This window comes from Quercus lobata, chromosome 10 (assembly GCF_001633185.2).
Source record: "Quercus lobata isolate SW786 chromosome 10, ValleyOak3.0 Primary Assembly, whole genome shotgun sequence".
Taxonomy (NCBI): domain Eukaryota; kingdom Viridiplantae; phylum Streptophyta; class Magnoliopsida; order Fagales; family Fagaceae; genus Quercus; species Quercus lobata.
This window is the reverse complement of record NC_044913.1, coordinates 13,033,998-13,052,534: the sequence shown is the minus strand read 5'-3', so window position 1 is coordinate 13,052,534 and position 18,537 is coordinate 13,033,998. Positions and strand designations below refer to the sequence as shown.

The 18,537-nt window shown below is 33.9% G+C and overlaps 2 long non-coding RNA genes across 2 annotated transcripts; one reads left to right on the top strand and one right to left on the bottom strand.

The window, feature by feature from the left end:
• Nucleotides 1-4,939: 4,939 nt before the first annotated feature.
• On the bottom strand, nt 4,940-5,711 carry LOC115962761. Its single transcript, XR_004085595.1, has 3 exons — nt 5,322-5,711; nt 5,135-5,221; nt 4,940-5,014 (listed from the first exon to the last, which is right to left on the bottom strand). It is a non-coding gene; the product is annotated as an uncharacterized LOC115962761 (long non-coding RNA).
• Nucleotides 5,712-8,320: 2,609 nt separating this feature from the next.
• Nucleotides 8,321-18,398, top strand: LOC115962757. Its single transcript, XR_004085585.1, has 4 exons — nt 8,321-8,428; nt 10,471-10,618; nt 12,665-12,798; nt 18,144-18,398. It is a non-coding gene; the product is annotated as an uncharacterized LOC115962757 (long non-coding RNA).
• The last annotated feature ends 139 nt before the right edge of the window (nt 18,399-18,537 follow it).

Sequence of the window (18,537 nt, the reverse complement as noted above, 5' to 3'; positions counted from 1 at the left end):
GGTTGATCCAACTTGTATTTGTAGTGGATCCATTAATAATAAAGTGACTAAATCTTAAGTTGTCCATCAACATATGCAATCATCCTTCGTTTTCCAAGCTTATTAGTAGCTGTGAACAAAATATGTGATACTAAGCACAGACACAGACAGAGTTCATATTCAAAAATAAACAAAGATATAAATCATTCTCTCTTAATTTAACCCCAATGTAGACGATATCCACATTTTATGTTTATAGATGTATCGAATGGTTTGGACTTACGATTCATCTCGTTGTGTCTAAGAAATATGACACCCCATAACTTTTGCATACAACATGTGTGAACCAGATTAATTTGCTGGATAAAAAACTTTTAAAAACTATTAAATTACCTCTACTCAATAAATAACTTTTTAAAACTATTAAAATTACTTCTTCCATGCTAAAAGTCTTGTGGTTCAAAGGCATTGTCCAAGAGAACTTGGGTTCAAAACCCTTCATCCCCAGTTCACCACATTGTAAGGAAAAAAAATTAACACTGCCCTTGCATGCAAGGGAAATTCTTGGACTAGCTGTGGCTATAGTTGGAATTTACAATTGATACAAACATGGCCAATGAGCTCTACCTCAAATGGCATTTCCTCCTCCTATAATATGGGATGAAGAATGAGGTATTGGGTTCAAGACAGATTAGATGCGTACGTAATTTATCAATTGAAAAAAAAAATAATTATTATTTTTTTGAAATGGGAATGACTATCAGGGAGTCCAATGCTACAATCAATACAAGCTTTTTTAAAGGTCTACAAGGCACATGTCAACTAGTCCAAGGATGAAGGATGGTAAATTGTCAAGGCCTTTACCTAGTCTAATCCACTTGAATTTATGACTTTCTTGATCAATATCAATCCACATTTAGACCTACTATTCCAAATGGCATTATGTTAAATAATCTAAAGTCTAAACAAAGTGGATTGATTATATATGTCTCAAATATTTCATGCATCCAAAATATTGTTCTCACTATAGAATTAGACAAGCTAAATTCCAATAAACAACTTTATTTAGACCTTGTTTAATTTTTTTAATGAGAAATATGATAAATTGCTCAAAGAGTGTACTATGTTGAAATGAGTAATAAGTGATGCTCTATCAAACTTGATGGAGCGCCATCCCATCACCTTACTTAATAGATAACACACAAATTTATTTATTTATGTATTCTATTTGGGTTGTGTGCCTAAAACAACTTAAATAAGTCCTTTAACACTAAAATGGATAGATAATAAAAGAATGGAATGGAATATAGTGTATTTTCTCTTGTGTGTTTGGGACTTTATAAAAGAAGTGATTAAATGGGCATGTTACACATTTCATTAAATGTATGAGTGTTCCTCCCACTTTTGGAAGGAATGTTTAGGAGGAAAATGGAATGGAATGAGTATTTCCTACCTGCATTCCATTTTCTTTCTACTAATTCTCAAAAGGGAATTCTTAAAACTATCTCTCATTTCATTCCATTCCATCCTCCCCAGTCCCCACCCCGCAAAAAAAAAAGTAATATAAGAATTAAGAAAAAGGCCAAAGCTGGAATGGTTTAAGAAAGGCAACATTGGACTTTAAAAGGGCTGAAAGGCCCAAAATATGTCAGATATGGGCCTGTTTGAAGTTCACAGCTAGTGGTTTTCCAGCAACCAAATAAGTCCACTTTGGGTTCCACAAAACTACAGAGACGAGATGGAATCAAAGCCCTAACTGTAACTAGCCTCCTAATGGATTTGTGGCTTTTGAATACCAGACTAAATGAAGTAGATCTCAGCTGCAAGCAGCTAGTTGATCAGAAGATATAGTCCTAATGGATGAGAGACTCACATGATATAGAAAAATCGAATTATTTAAAAACTATAGGATTGGCTAGGAAAGAAGGTTAATTTTCAATCAACTACCAATTCATGCCCTATAAATGGAGGGCTATAATTCAAAAAAAAAGAGATTTCTGTGAGATGGACTCAAACTTTGCTGAAATTTCCTCAAAGAGAGAATTTCAAGAGAAAAATATACACCCAAAAAAAAAAAAAAAATCTACTACAAAATTAGTTCATAGAACATGGCTGTCATAAAGGGCTTTCTAAAGAAAGCTTGGGAAGAAAGTTTCCGCTGGTTTTTCTTGTAAGTGATCTTGGTTCTGAGAATCTTGAAAGCAAAAGAAAGATCTGAAGTAGAGATTTCCATGGAAAACTGCAGGTATATTTGAAAGATACTAAAGAAAATGTATGGAGGCAGATTTGAACTCTGGTTCTCCTCATAAAGGAGAGCTGTCAATGCCACAGAGTTATAAGACTCTTGGCATTCAAAGTATGTATTAGAAGTGATGAATTTCCTAGTTAACAGACACACATAAACCTAGTGCTTAGGCTTTCTGTCTAAATTTAGAGAAGGCTGACATCATTGAGATATTATAAAATAATAACACAACCAGGCCTTACTAACATAAAATTCTTAAGGATCCCAACCCTTAGGTTGCATTTGGGAACATAGACTTAGATTTAGGATTTGGATTTCAAATCAATCAAGGGATTTGGAATTCATTACTTTGCAATTCATGGATGTTTAATCCCTTGTTTGGATCATTTATAGGATTAGATGTATTTGAATTTATTTCAGTTGGCAGGGAAAAAATAGAAACAAAACTTACATATTTAGCAAAGAACAGAGAATACTCATAAAAGTTTGCAGGCCCACCAAACAAAAATGCTCTACTTTATGGTTACATAATCTAAAGTAACATAACTTTCTAGTGAAAAACCCGTCATAATTAACATATAATTGTAAGGAGTAAGATACAAATAAAAGTTAAACTTAAGAAACATTTTTCACTAACACCATTCAATCAAACAAAAATACCTTTTCCCTTTACTTCTTGCTAATTTAAACGCTAGTCAGAATTCTTGCTAATTTAAACGCTAGTCAGAATATGCGCCAACAATGATAATGGACAACTCTTTTCTTAAATCTTCAAACAGTTTAAAAACAACCAAGCAAAACAACACATACCCCCTTGCCCTTGAATTTGAAATTTAAAAATATGGCCTTTTACCCCTAATATCAAAACTAGCATGAATAAGTGAATTTAAGGTTTTCCAAAGTAATACTTCGTTTCTTCCGTTTTCTAAGCAACAAAACAATAGGAAAATCGAACAACTTGATGTAGAATAAACTGGGTGCTTTTGGTGGGCTAATGATTACAAGGATTTGAGGATCTAGGATTCTGAAATGTTGAACATAGAGTTAGCACTCAAAATTAGCCAGGGTTTGATGAGAGTTTTTACAACTATTTGATAGAGAAAGTATATGGAGTTTTATGGCTTTCATAGGTAAGAGTAAGGGCTTTAACTTGGGGTTGTACAGGAAAAGAAAGAGAAATTAATAGCGTTCAAAATTGACACCAGAATTTAGCTCTTGGGCTTGTTCCTGAACAAGTTTAGTAGTGGGCAAAAATACTTGGCTACATCATATTCTGGATTCTATACTATTACACAAACAATTTCTGATCTGTGCATCCTAAACCCTCCAATCAGCATACTTAGGATCCATAGTAGGAGGGAGTTCATCATTTAGATAAGTAAACTTCTAGCTACCAAAAGAAAAACCTCAAAAACTTGGGTCCATTGCACGTAATAACTCCCATTAAGACAAATCAAAGTAATAGGGAGCATACCAGAGGGGAATACAAAATTGGGCTGTATACCTTCCTTGGATTCCAATAAGCAACCAATTAAGACAAAGAAAGTAACCAAGTGAACAAGATGTGGCTCCTGTGAGCTACACTAAAAATAAATAGCAACCAAACAATGGCTGACACTCAGTCCTCAAACAAAGAGTGTTCCCATAAGGAAATGGCCCACACTCCTCACAACCCAGCAATTAGAAAAGCAACAAAACAGTTCCAAACCAACAAATCTGATGCAGCCATGGAAGATTAAAATGTTACTACTTTGCAAATTTGCCTATTCAAGATTTATTTTATGGGGCTATGCTTGAACTTCAATTGAATTAAAAGTCACCCGATTTTGGTAGTTTAGTTGATTCTTGGATTTTCTAGGAGATCTTAAATATCTTAAGTTTTATTTTATTAGACCTCAAGACCCATAAATCATAAGTGGAACATTAAAGACAATGGCAAGTACTATCTGATTGGGCCTAGAGTGGAAGAAAAGGAAGAAGCAACTCACTTTTGATGATCTAGGAATTCAGCATACTCTTCCTCTGGCACGGAGATCAATTCTATCTTTAGAGTCATCTTGGGAGTTCAATATAGCAAATGAAGGACAAAGTTCAAGCATAGTATTCATTACAGACTTTACAGTTTTGACTTTAAGTACAAAATTGACCATAACTAGTTAAATAAAAACCCATATTGAACCATTTTAACCTAAGGATACACATAATTAAACCTTTGAAACCAAATGATTTTTACTTTAATTGGAACTTCACACCACCACTTCGCCCCCACCCGCCCCCCCAAAAAAAAAGAGTAACTCTATAAGTAAAACATACCATTAAATTGAGAAAACCAATTCATATAAAACAATTGCAAAATGAAAATGGATAGCCAAAAAAAAAAATTCAATTATTCATAGCCGCTAAACAGAGAGTTAATTGCCTTCCAACTTCAACCAATAATCATTGACCTAATTAAGATGCATAACTACTCTTTCCAAATAATCCCCAAATTATGCATATCCAGAAGCTAACACCTAAGTGCAATGAGCTATACAAGCACACATACGTACATACATAAACATAATCATACAAGAACCCAAATCTACTCAATAGGTGATAAAGAGCTTCCAAAATCCAAAAAAAAAAAAAAAAAAAAATTATTAAATAAAAGTTGCTCGAAGTAACAATCAGATTTGAAATACGAAAGAATAGAGAGATTGAACCTAGAACCCCAACCTGTTCAGTAGGTGATAAAGAGCTTCCAAAATTGAATCCCTCAATCTGATCACTAAATTCACAGCCGCCTTTAAGCTGAAACTTGTAGAATTCAAAATGCGAATAAAAAAATCAATTACTAAAGAAAAATTGATCCAACCATCATAACAAATTGAAAAACAAAGAAATAGAGAGATAGAACATTGGAACCCAAACCTGTTGAATAGGCCATCAAAAGCTCTTGAAATTAAAGCTTTCAATCTGATCGTTAAGCCATCAGTCACAGCGGCATTTGAGTTGAAACTGATTTAAAAAGAAAATCAATAAATTAACGAAAAATAGATGCGAGTAACAATCAATTATGTAAATTGAAAACAAAGGGATAGAGGCATTGAAACTGTACGATAGGAATAGTTTTGGTTAGGGCTAGGGATCGCGAAGAGACGTATGAAATTCCTAACCTCTGCGGCTCCACGTATGCCTTTATTTGAAATCACTGGATTTTGGGGGCTTTGGCCGTTTGGATCCATCCTCTCAAAATGAACGTTTCTTAACCTGGGGCAAAAGGCGACCGTTGACACCTTGTTTTTTTTTTTCAAAATTTCACAGAAATCAAACCGAGTGGTAGGTACTACAACAGAGCTGAGCTCGCAAGTAACAGAGCAAAGGCATAAAAAAAAAAAAAAAAAAAAAATGTGGGTGTAAAAAACACAAGCTCTCGTCTCGCCCATGGGAAGTAATTTTATTTCTTTTTTTTTTATTGACCCATGGGAAGCACTTAAGAATAAGTTTTGTAACCCACAAATGTGTGTTGGGCAACTTTTAAGTGCTACGTATGTACCATATCCCCAAAAAAAAAAAAAAAAAAAAAAAACAAAAAAACCAAAACCTAAACAGAAGTTCCTCTTTGTCCGGCTCTCCTCCCATTTAAAACCTTCTCATTCTCTCTCATTTTCATTAGGATGAATTACATGCTGCAGACCAAGTGACCAACCATCCAAAGATTAAAAGAAGCCCACCTCAAATAAAGCTTCTCTCTCAATTCGCGTCTTCTTTTCCCTTTGAGGGTGAGGGAGTAAGAATAGAGCTTAAAGTTGACTGGAAATAAAGACTAAAACTACTCCCCTACTCTATCCTCTTCCTCTCTTCAATCCAAATTGACCCATAAAGACTAAACTACTCCCCTCATCCCTAGAGCATATTGACATGTAGCCGCCACCTTTTATATATATATATATATATATATATATATATATTCTTATCTTAGCTTCTTCTCTCAGTGCTACGTTTAGAATCAAAGGTTAAACTGGCTAGTATTTGAAGCCAATCAACTCCTACATCTGCCATGAGACTTTAAAACCCCGCTGTCATGACAAGGTTTAAACCATCAACATCTACGACATGCCATAATTCTTCCACCCAAAAGGCAAAAAGAGCCAAAACCCAATTGCACCACAGAATATTTCTTCTCTGTATATAAATTAAACCTCACCATCGATCGACGATCCTAACTTCTGCTTGCAACAAAACCACTGGTTTTCTGTCTTCGATTTTTGTTTTTCAAATCGGTGGCACCGCAACCTCTCATTGAAAGCCTCCAGCAACTCGCGGTTTCCTCAAGTGCCTCACCTCCAAGACGTTAGATTGATGGCCCCAAGCTTAGCAAGTTACAGAGAATGCTCTTTTGACTGCTAGCCCATCTTTCTCCAACCGCAAATTTTACCCGCTAGCTAGGTTTTATGCATGGGCTGGACTGGGTGTCACCCAAGCTAACTGGGTTGAAATGGTGATTTTGGTGCGGGGAACATCTGTTGTGCTTCATCTAAGTGTTGGCTTGTATTTGAGGAAATGTGTAGTGGCTACGTAATTGGGCTCAGCTCATCAAACACGATGAAAAGTAGTCCATCGATCGGCTTTGCCGAGGATTAGTAGCACAAAAGGTAGCCTGAAAGAGACTTAGAAGTTGGCTTATCTGAAGAAAAATCCAGATAGATATAGTTATGACTTATGCGGGGACGTGATTCACGTCAGTTGTGACGATTTTAGTGAAAGGTGGCGGAGTTTTGCTGATCCGCCAGAATATTTAGAGATGGGTTTAGATAAATATATAGTAAAACACACCAAAAAAATGTAGACACGGTAGAGCAGAGTCAGTAGACTAACCTTCCATGATTGCTAAGATTTGCATCACATTCGGAAATGGTATTTCTCTCCGACTCCGTGCGTCCTCCGCCAGCCATGGAGTTTTTTTTTTCAACAAAAAAAAGGGGTTGACGTGAAGGGGTTTTTTTTTTCGAAAGACGGGTTGACGTGATTTTCCCTTAGCAGTTGGCAGTTGGCACTACCTATTCTGCACACTATCTTTATGGCTCGAAATTGCGATTGCATATCCAACGGCTGCGTAGTGACGCTGACCAAAATTACTTTCTGTTTGAGGCCCTTCGATTAACAATCGTTCATCGAACGGCTGATAATAGTGAAAAACTACTTTTGTTTGAGGCCGTTGATGGTAGGAATAAAAATAAGTCTTTTGTTTGGGAGAATATTCTCTCAATCGGACGCGTTCGATTAGCCATTTCTCTCATCAACGGTTAGCTTTAGCTCCCAGTTCCAATCCAATTTTTAGGTGTAAAATGTAAATATTGCATTTGTAATATTTTTACAACAAAGTTGTAGTATGTAATTATTACTGTTAAATTAAAATATAATTTTAATAATAAATTAAAATTAAAATTAATAACAACTAGTTTGTTATAAAATTATTTTTATTTCTTAAAATAAGTGAGGGATGCTAATAAATAAATAATTAATAATTTATTTTTAAAAAATTTTATAAGAAAATAAAAAAATAATTAAAATTTTGACAATTTTTTTTCATTTCTCATAAAATTAACATCAAAACTTATTTAAAATAAATTATTAACTATGAATCTAATTGCACTTATTAACATGACTCAAAGGGACGGTTTGGATCTCACGTTTCTACGTTGCATTTTCTGCTATGCACGTTTTCCTTTTTTTTTTTTGCTTCAGCCGCACCTTTTGACTAAGTTAATAGTGAACAGTGCACGAGTGCACTGTTCATAGGTCTCACAAATTATATTTTTCAATAACTTTTTCATTAAAAATAAGTTCCACGATATTATTCATATATTTAAAAATTATTTTATTACAGTGTTTTCAATTTTCAGTTTAAACAAAATAAGTTCTATTCAAACTAATCCAAAAAATAAGAAATACCATCCACATACTTTGTTTTGGAATAATTTATCCTCAATGAGAAGCCGTTTGATTATCAATCGCAAATCGAACGGCTGCCACTTGACGGTGATTATGATACGACAAAACAATTCCGAAATTTTCTGCCCCTTAAATTTCCTAGCAGCCTATTTCAGTCAAATAATTGACAACCCGACTATGGCAACATTTAAAAAAAAAAAAAAAAAAAAAAAATCCCGCCCCTGCACCTGAAAATTCGGTCGGACTTGCTGAAAGTGCTTTTCCAAAGAGGTATTCATTGCGTGCCTAATTTCATTTCCTAGTCGGTTTTGGGCACGAAAAGTTAAAGTTTTCACTTCGTGACCCTGTATTTGTTTCTTCATTTACAATTCATCTTTTATCTCTTTATCACCATGTGCTGTTTGGTTAGTGAGAATCGTGAGTCTCTCTTTTCAGTTCAGTTCCCCATGGGTACTCTGATATGCAGGACAAGTCGATGTTATGATAATTTTGGTTTTTAAATTTTTTTTTTTTGTCAGAAAATTGAAATTTGTAGCACTTGTTAGAGCTTATAAAATGCTTCCTTCAGTTCTTTTTTTTTTTTTTGCGCTATTACTATATATATATTGTTTAATCTATGCGGTATATGGTGCTGCATTGGTGCTTTTTATATATATGTTGATGCAAAAGTAACGAATGTTAGGACTTAAGAAAGCAATCTTACCTTTTAACAAAAGAATCTTTGAATTTCAACCAAAAAAAGAGAGAGTAGTGGCATTATATAAGTTTATATATACTCCTTCATTAATCATTATGTATGGGGATAGAATAAATTTTTTTTTTTGCAGTTTCTTTGGAGATATTGGATAAATTTTTGGCAATATGTTTCTTTACCTATCAGTTTCCTGAATATTTTGGCAAACGTTTTTGACCATTCCCGTCTTCTTGTGGTCATTAGAGACCTACATGGCCTGTGAGCTACAAAATGGGAATTTTCCCTCTTTAGCATCCTAATCCTCCAATTTCCTGGCGGATGTGCAATTCAATACCAGGTCTGTAGTACAATGTCAAGAGACTTTACCAAGTTTATTGACACTTTCAATCTTGATGAATCTTACACTTTACTAGTAGGCTTGATTTTTCCAATAGTATAATAAGATACGTGTAGTCAGACAGGTATTTGGGACTCTTTTTTATCTATTCAATGGGGGCATGTCTTAAAATTAATGATATCAGTTATTTTATTTTATTTTTTAAAGTTTCTTGGAAAGGAGTCATTTTTTTGTTTTTCCTTTTGTTCATGGAATGAAGTTTTACCAACTTCTGTATTGTTTTCTTTCTTTTTGTCTAGAAGGTGTATATGATACACACACAGGCAAACAGAAATATGCATGCACCTCAACACAAGAAGCATTATCTTTAGGCTTTCAAGAAAGGACATATATATGTTTATTGTTATGCGATATGTTAGTCTATCACAAAGTTTGAAGTTTTTTCCTGTATTCGAATCCCTCTTTAGACATATAAGCCATCAAATATTACAGGGCAAAATGGAAGGATTTGTACTTCTTGGAAATAGGTATTAATGTTGATCCAAAGTTGTTTGTTGTATTCTGAAAAAAAAAAAAAAAAAATACTGAGAAGATAAAAATTGTTATTATGGGTGTGGTTAGAACTTGGAATTCTACTTTCCTATCAACATCCCCCTGCCCCCCCCCCCAAAAAAAACTATATATTTTATATATTTGCAGTATAGATATATCTTGGTATAGGGACAAGTTTTTAGTTTTTGACACCCATATATAGTTGATTAGTTATTTTTCTTGTTGCTAACCAAATTCAGATGTGCTATGCAATACCTTTACAGCTAAAGAGACATTGTTGCGTTTGACTTTTGCCCAAGTTGGACAGGTGGCATGCTGGTGTTCATTTCGTTCCCCTTACCTGGAGAAAATGACTTTCAAATGCACTAGATTACTTCCCTAATAAGAACTTGGTCCTAACTACATCAATAAATGAAGTCTTTGTATTTGATCCTTGCTTTCATTAGTATATTTCTTTCATTGATGACTGCTATACAAATTTACAGAGTTGCAGCAATAGTGTTGTGTTGTTATTCACTTAGTCCTTTAGCGACATGAAGTTTTTAAATTGTGATACAATTACCTTTGAGGAATCAGAAGAAACCTCATGCTGTAAATGGTAGCTTGGAACTTTCGATATGTCTATGTCTTTGTTCTGCTTAATCTGATATTTATGGTATCATATATTCTCTTATCCTGGACTAGGGCATAAACTTCATGTCAATGGTTTGTAATTTTCTTAACCTGCAGAAGCTCAGCTATCTTCATGCTTACACTTTTGACAAAGATTCCCAGTTTTTATGCATTGTGAAATTGGTGAAGATCTAGGGATGTTTGATATTGGGAATTTCAAGAGTGCATGTTTACTCCTACATGACACACATAACTTGACAAAAAGGTGTGCGGTTATATATGTTTTCTTGTTTATATCCCGAACTTAATGTCTGGATAGCTTTGATGGTCAAAATAATGTATCAATACAATTCCTTATGTCATGGTGAAACTACAGTATGTCCTCATTGTTTTGGTTAAAAGTATGCCCTCTTTGTTGATAACTTACAAAATTACATTTTTTTTTTGAATATTGAAGGATGGTCTAATTGTTTAACTACTATTGACCCGGAAAAAAAAAAAAAAAAAAAAAAAAAAAAAAAAAAAAAAAAAAAAGGACGGGCTCCAGTAGTAATAAGCAAATATCAAATTTTAATTGTTTGATCTTATAGTCCACCAATTGTAATAGATTTTAAATTAGTGGCATGTGTTGTCTAAAAGGTCTTAATTTGCTGTACTTTGTTTAACTTGAATGGGTTTGTGTTCTTTTCATATGCTCAGTTTGTGAAATTTTTTCTTGAATTCTTGATTTCTTAGGCTCTTGCTCAGTCAATTTTGCATACCTTCAAAATTTACAATTATTTTAAAAGAAAAACTGAGTTCTTATCTTTCAACACCACTTTTTTTTATATGTTTTGCTATGCCAACACCAGTTAGTTGTATATTTACTACGGTCACTGTTCTCACTCTGTATTTTTATCTGGTTTTTATCTTTTTTCTGTGCGTGTGTCTGCGTGAAAATTTACCAATTTGTCTTTTAGTGGTTGAAACTGAGGAAATTACTAAATTTAGAATATTAAAGGAAGTTATAAGAAAAATGTGGGAATGAAAACATTGCCAATAGGTATGGGAGCTTTGAACTTTATTCGTGGCTAGTCCATGACTGGAGTCAATTAGTACAAGTTCAAAATCATAAAATTTTTGAACCTAACATGTGTTCTAGATAATGACTACATGTTCAGATATCTCAACTCTAAAAGAGGCCTAAGTGCAACATAAGGATGTGGAGTTGTTAAATCTATCGATCACCACCATGATTCTACCAATGATTGCTTACGAAGTTTACTAAGGCCCTCTTATAGGCACCTGGTCAATGCCACCATCAGAAATAGGAACTGAACTAATTAACATGTGAACCCCTTGATCTTTCTCACTATACCAATTTTCTTATGTCTCCATTTATGGTGTAAACAATTTGTTAGTGGTGCGGGACACATTTAGAATTCCTTGAATACAAAATCTGTTTGAAGAAGCTGGCTAAAGAACCCTGATGAGACGTTACTTTAAGCTGTCACAAGTTTCTTTATCCAACATACATTTTAACCAATAAAAAAGACATTTCACACAAATGACTACTTTTGCAAGCATTTAGAAGATTATGTGAACAAGTTGGTCTTGGACAGGTTTGTGCCATCACCAAATATGAACTTGTAAGTTTCTTTGTTCTTCCTAACGTTACCTGTAGTTCAATCAAAATGTTACCATCTTGTAGACACAGTGTTCTGGATAAAGCTCCCTTGTCCTTTTTCGTTATTAACAATATGCATTTAGCAGAATGCAACAATAGCTGATTCGTTTATGGCGTTTGGATTGGGATAAATATTGTGTTCAAATCACACATAAACTCATACTGCATAAAGAATTTTCTGTGGTAGCCCCTTTGAAGTTCTCATATCCTTTTTGCTTGAGTGACCAAAAAGTGTCTCTATAACTGTATTTTTTTCGTTGCATGGTTATTACATAATAAGTGAAAACAGAGCGGCAACAACCTTACGATCCACACATCCAAATCAACGATTCTCTTAAGTGTTATGTTAAACAAGTACTTCTTTTAATAACCTCTAAATTTTCCATGAACTGAAACCCGTCATTTGGTTTTAGTTGCACCATGAAATGTCCTTGATGTGTTTTTAACTTCTCTATATGTACATTTTCAAAATCAAACTACTAGCCTGCAATATACTTTATAGGAAGCTTGTTTTAAGGAATACTACTTGCTTTGAAAACTAACCTAGTTGATGACTAGTAGTCTAATATGATTCTGCTCTGTTCAATTAAATTAAGACATATAAGTATGTGATGCAAACTTATAGTCCTTTTTATTTTTGTCAAGGCTGATCACTTTTAGAAGAAATTTTGGATCACAAAAGAACAAGGTTGGCACACTGTTGCCTGCTTGCGTCAAGACTTTAAATGAATCCTGCATACAGTTGACAGTAGAATAGCAAGAAAGATTAACTTGAGTAGGTATGTGTTCCTTTCATATGGTCAGTGTGTGAATTTCTTTCTTGAATTCTTGATTTCTTATATCCATGCTTAGTTAACTTTGAATACCTGCAAAATTTATATATAGTTAAAAAAATAAAATTTAGAAAAATTGAATTCTTTTTTTTTTCAACACCACTTCTTTTATATTTTTGGCTTTAGCCAATGCCACTTAACTTTATATTTACTGTGCTCACTCTTCTCATTGTGTGTTTTACTTTCCAAATTTCCATCAAGTATAACTTAGCTATCTTATATTTAATTATTTATTTATTTAGCTCTTTGTGTGTAGGTGGGTAAGCATGCATGTGTGCATGTATCTATGTATGTACCAATTTGTGCTTCAATGGCCCAAACTGTTGAAATATCTAAATTTTAGAATATTAAAGGAAGTCATAAGAAAACTGTGGGAAGAAAACCATTGTTATTAAAAGAATGCTTAAGCGCAAAGCGGCAGAAACTCAGCGCCTTTCGCCTCTAAAGTGAGGTGCATTTGCAAATGCGTGCCTAAACCACGATTTTTGGAGCTTTTGCAATAAGCTCAAATAAATTTTTTGGAGTCTTTTATTTTTATAAATAAAATAAAATATACCAAATGTGATCTCATACCATAAATTTGATTTTTGTATAACAATTCCTTGCTGTTTTTGACAACATTAAGATCTTCCTGCTACATTATTGATAATGTTGCTGTAAAATCTTAATGTTCTTTATATATTACATGATTTGTTATACAAAAATTAAATTTATGGTATGCTATCATATACCTAAGCCCAACCCTCCATGCCTTTTCAAATTCCAGAAAGTAAAAATCCATCCAAGACCACACCCCACATACAGCTCATCCTCACCAAAGGAGACAAGCAAGATGAGGTCACTAGGGAGGGAAACAAGTTCAAGTTCTAGTTTACAACATACTCCTTTTGAGAGAGAGAGAGAGATTATTAATTTAGATGGCGAAGATGATGGGGAGAGATTATTGATTTACATGAAATAGATGAGGAGGATGATGAGGGTTATAAATCTCGTGATAACAATTTTAATGGCACTAAGCATAATGAGGATGATGATTATATACTCTTAGGACTGCATCACATTGCTTTTGTTAGGCGTTTTTTTTTATCATAAGTCATTGCTTTTGTTAGGCGTTTTTTTTTATTATAAGTCATTGCTTTTGTTAGGCATGGAAATCAATACTAAACATTCTACTGCCTAAGCGTAGCATAAGGATGTGGAGTATACTCCATTGATCACCGCCATGATTCTACCAATGAATGCTTAGGAAGTTTACTAAGGTCCTCTTACAAATAAAAAATAATATTTCACACAAATGAGAACTTTTGCAGAAATTTAGAACACTATTGTGAACTATGGGTTTATGCCATTTCCAAATACGAACCTTTAAGCTTTTTTGTTCATTTTAATGTTACCTGCAGTTCAATTGAAATGCTACTGTCCTGTAGACACATGGTGTTCTGGATAAAGCTCCCTTGTTCTCTTGGCATTATTTGTACTAAACATAGCAATATACATTGAACAGATCAACGTAGTTAAAGGCGTTCCAGGCGCTTGCCTAGGCGCCCAGTTGAGGCGAGCCACTAGAAAAGCGCCTCAAAGGCACTAAGGCGAGGCGCCTTTAGTGAGCCATTCAATTGACTGGATATATCTAAACCATGGGGGTGTGTTAAATATGATGAGAGAATACTCAAACCAAAGAGAGCTGATTAGGGCTGGAAAAACTAGGTTTTGCACTTCATATCTTACAATAAAATCCATTTATAAGCAAAAGCATAACCTATGGGCCTTGTTTACTTCTGAGGAGTGGGTTCGTAATTAATGGGCAAATGAAGCAAATGCTAAATGAGTAGTAAAAACGATTTTGAGGCCCTCTTTTTGGAATATTATGGTTTACATTCTTAAAGTTATGGGCCCTCTTGTTCGAGTTCTTCGCCTTGTTGATAATGAGAGAAAACCAGCTTTGGGTTACATATATGAGGCAATGGATAGGGCCAAAGAAGCTTTTATAAAAGCTTTTAATGAGAATGGAGAAAGGTATTCAAATATTTTAAAATCATTGATGAGAGATGGGAATGTCAACCACATCGGCCTTCGCATGTAGTGGGTCATTTCTTGAATCCATATTATTTCTATTTCAATCTTGAGATAGCAACAAATAAAGAAATTACAGCAGGATTGCGTGCTTGTATAGAAAGACTAGTTCCTAGAATTGAAATTCAGGACAAGATCATGCTTGAACTTTCCATGTATAAGAAAGTTGAAGGACTCTTTGGCATTCCATTGGCGGAAAGATCAACAAAGACAAGGGCTCCAAGTAAAAAAGCATTTATATCTAACTTAAAATGACTTGAACAGTGGCACTTTTTACAAATAAAAAATCTGACTTCTATGATATATCATATATCATTACTCATACTTATTTTTTTAACATAGCTGAATGGTGGAGTTTGTATGGGAGCTCAACTCCGAATTTGCAACAGTTAGCTATAAAAATCTTGAGCTTGACTTGTAGTGCATGTGGCTGTGAGCATAATTGAAGTGTGTTTGAGCAAGTGAGTTTTTAAGTATAATAAGTAGATTTTATCTTTTGATGAGCTACTTTGTTTCATAGAAAATTCCAATGGTTTAAATTATTCACTAATAGTCTACTTAGTTTTCATAAATGCTTGTAGATTCACTCAAAAAGAAGGAATAGACTTGCACAAAAACAACTAAATGATCTGGTATTTGTGAAGTATAATCAAAAGATCAAGGCACGATATGATAAACATGATGGGAGTTATTGATCCCATCTCCTTAGATGATATAGATGAAAGTAATGAATGGTTGTTGGGGGAAATGGGTGCTGAACCATCTATGAATGTTAAAGATGAGTTGGTTTTTGATGATGATGATGATGGTTTGACATGGGGTGTAATGGCAAGAGCTGCTGGTGTTGGAGAACCTAGGAAGAATACTAGATTCCAAACAAAATCAAGGGCAAGCTCGAAGGCCTTAACATCACAACCAAATATTGAAGAGGAAGATGTTGATTCCGATGAGACCGAGGAAGAGAATGTCGATGGTTATAAATCTAGTTCAAGTGGCTTTGAAAGTGATGGAAACTTGAGTGAAGAGTCTGATGATGACCTTTAGATTAAAACTAACAACCACATTCAACCTACTAGCCTATTAGAATGTTCAATCTTCAAATGCTTTTGTTTTGTCATGGATAGTCATGAAGTTCAATGTTTTGTTTAGGAGTTTTCTTCTTTCAATATGAAGTTATGAACAATATTTTGGTTTAATATTCAGATTTAGTTGATATTTGGATGGAGACTAATTTTTCAATGGCGATTTATGGTTTATTATTTAGACTTAGAGGGCGTTTGGCCCTTGCGTTTGGCGTTTGTGTTTTCTCCATTCACGTTTTCTCTTTTTTTTTTTTTTTTTTTTCCTGGCCCGCATTTGTTGACTACTGGGCACAAATTTTACTGTTATGAACAGTAAATACACTGTTTACATACTGTGCTGACACTGTTCACGTATTAAAAAATATTAAAAATGGGTCCCACGGTACTATTTACACATTTAAAAATTATTTGCTACAGTGTTTTCAGTTTTCAGTTTTCAGTTTCAGCAACAATAAGCTCAATCCAAACGGACCCTTAGTTGATATTTGATTATTATTCAGACTTAGTTGATATTTGGATGGAGACTAATTTTTTTAGTTGGGATTCAAACCCAAAAACTGGTTTTATAGCCCAGCTCCTATCCATTAGGAACATAGTCAAATTTGTTTATATAATATTCTTATACATAAAATACATTATATTGGAACCCTATATGTAAAATAACTATATTTAGAATTTGGCACCTCGCTTCACTCGAGCTAGCACCTTTTTGGTGCCTCATCACCTTTTTGGCGCCTTAAGGGCGCATTTTGTCTTTGACTACCTTGGAACAGATTGCAACAATAGCTGATGCCATGCCTGGTGTTTGGGTTAAATGTTGTTTTCAAATCACAAGTGATTTGATATTGCATGCCTGGTGTTTGGGTTAAATGTTGTTTTCAAATCACAAGTGATTTTATATTGCATAAACAATTTTGTGTGATAACTCCTTTGAAGTTCTTATGTCTTCTTTTCTTCAGTGAACAAAATAAGATGCCATAGCTGAATTTTTGTTGTTGCCTGGTTATTACATAATAAGTGATAGCAGAGTGGCACCAGCCTAATGAGCCATGCATTTAAACTGGTGGCTCTTTTTAGTGTTATGATAAGCAATTATTTCTGTTAATAACCTTTGAAGAGTCCATGAACTGAAAGCTTTATCATTTGGTTTTAGTTCTACCGTGAGAATTCTCTTTGCTATGATCTCTCTGACAGTCTGACTACGAGCTCACAACATACTTCAGAGGAAGCTTGTGATTCAAGGAATACTACTTCCAATGAAAACTATCCAAGTTGATGACTTATAGTTTAATATACTTCTGCCCTGCTCAATTAAATTAAAACTTATAATTATGTGATGCAAACCTAAAGTCTGTTTTTGTCAAGGCTTACCTCCTTTAATAGAGATTTTGGAATCATAAAAGGAGAACAAGGTTGGCATACTGCATCTGAAGTGATACCTTGCCTGCATTCATCATGACTTCAACTGAATCTCGCTTACGGTTGACAATAGAATATCAAGCAAGATTAGCTTCATATCACCAGTTTCAGATGATAAAATTTTACACTGTTCAGTTGACACTTGACATACTTTACTGACAGTAATCTCTGTAAAAAATTAAAGGACCTGAATTTCCAAAGTAAGAAAATTAAATTTTTTTAGATTTTTTTTTAAACCTTCAGCCAATTAAAAAATTTAGTAACCAAGTCTTTTCTCTTATATTTCCCATATAAAGTTACTAGTTGATGCAAATCCTATCTCTCTCTCTCTCTCTCTTTCCTTACAAGAGGCTTGCAGTTTTTTTATTTGGATTTCTGCATGCCTAATTTATTAGGTCCTCATCTTATTGAACTCTTTATTTTGCATGAAACCCAATGAAATGAACCTTGATATTCCATCTCCCTAATCCTATTTACATTCCTAAAGTAAGTTTTCCTAAACAATTTTGAGATAGCACAAAGCTTGAACTCCAGTAAATCAGATGAACCGGAGTATCTAATATCTAAGTATAATTTTAATAATGTATTAAATAGTAGAAATGATAATAATTGCTCAAGCAATTTTTCTCTCGCATAGGTCTCCCCATAAAGCCTTAAGAATAAAATATTTGAGGTATCCAGTGTTGATACATGTGAGGCTTTCTGTTTTCATTGCAGGGTGATGTAATGCCAGCAGTGATTATAATATTTGAACTTGCTCGATAATAGCCTGAAGTCAGTTTTCAATAGCTGATTCTAAAATGAGCTGTATTGGAGCTCATATCCAGAATTTTTAACAAGAGGTGTGGCAGTTCTTATCAAATAATCAGTCTCTTTGCCTCAATAAAGAATATAAATCTGTAGCCCTTTTTCAATCTCACTGCTGTATGTATGTATCATTTGTACAGCAATACAAGTGTCAATTTTAGCTTACATACATATTTCAATTAATTTTAATAATTAAAAAATCCAGTGAGTCAATGCTCTTATAGCATTTAATGATATGATAATTCATTTTTGTTGGGCAAGAAAAGGTAGATAATCAAGAAATCTCACTTTAGAATCAGTAAAT